At 32.3% G+C, this 1,193-nt stretch overlaps 1 non-coding gene across 1 annotated transcript; it reads right to left on the bottom strand.

Moving 5' to 3' along the window:
* Window positions 1-550: 550 nt before the first annotated feature.
* Window positions 551-711, bottom strand: LOC116897619. The gene has a single exon (XR_004387600.1). It is a non-coding gene; the product is annotated as a U1 spliceosomal RNA (small nuclear RNA).
* Window positions 712-1,193: the final 482 nt, after the last annotated feature.

Raw genomic sequence — 1,193 nt, 5'->3', positions numbered from 1 at the left:
AGCCCTGAAAACACATGCATGTATGCATATATATATATGTATATATATATATACAGAAATATACATGTATATGCATATTCATATATACACAAGCATACAACAATAAATTGATACAGTAGCAATGTAGGTTGTATTTACATATTGATACATACATGTACATGTATGTGTTTGTGTGTGTGTGTGTGAGTGTGTGTGTGGTTTGTGGAGAGAGAGAGAAAGAAAGAAAAAGGGAGGGGGAATGGGAAAAATTGGAGGGGAGAAATGACAGAGTTTTCAAGAAATGATGCAATTCTTTTTCAATTAAAATATTTCAATAATTTAAAAAAATAATGTACCTTAAACTTCTACCCATACCATTAACCACTACTCTACAATATAAATTATCTGCGTTTCTCATATATTTATTTAATTCTTCATTATGACACTTTGGGTACTTAAAAGTTTATGTGGAGTAAAACGTGTCTCAGAAAGCTCTATACATTGTGCAGCGAAGCATGTCTGGCTTTAGAACTTCTGTAAAGATTTTCTTGGTTGTAAAGAGAAATTACTTCAAGGAAGAGCACAAACACAATATTCAATAACAGAGGTTACAAGCCAATGTTCCTAATATCGAGGAAATTTTAGGGATGAACACTTCTAGATTGCAATGGATGAGACTGACCTTGGGAAAAATGCATTCATGATCATGCCATCTTCATCATAGGTAAGTATTTCTCCTGTTCTTTTTAAAGTAAGGTCTTCCTATCAAAACTGTCTTTACTCCTTTTCATTATATAGTAGGAATTTAAGAAAATTTGAGGAGTAAACTAATAAACGTAGAAAGAATCAGAGAAAAGAAAGGCAAGGGGGGTGCTGTAATCATGTTTTTATTAAAACTTAAAAATTAAGGAAGATAATCCCTTGCAGTACTGGTTTACATGTCATGCATTGGCTTAATGTATATTTCTAATAAAATAGCCTTGTTTCAATTTCAATATTGTTATATCATTTTATTTGTATATGTGTCTCTCTCTGTGTCTCTTTCTATGTTTTACTGTGTGCCTGTGGATGTGTGTGTGTGTGTGTGTGTGTGTGTGTGTGTGTGGCATGTGTTTTTGAAATTGATTTTAGGTTCATATTTCTCATATATTAATGTATTGTAAGTTTTTCCTATTTGGCTTGGATACCTGTTTGGGGATGGTGTTCTTAGTGAT

Source organism: Rattus rattus, chromosome 3 (assembly GCF_011064425.1).
Source record: "Rattus rattus isolate New Zealand chromosome 3, Rrattus_CSIRO_v1, whole genome shotgun sequence".
Lineage (NCBI taxonomy): Eukaryota > Metazoa > Chordata > Mammalia > Rodentia > Muridae > Rattus > Rattus rattus.
This window is presented reverse-complemented; position numbering and strand designations above follow the sequence as displayed.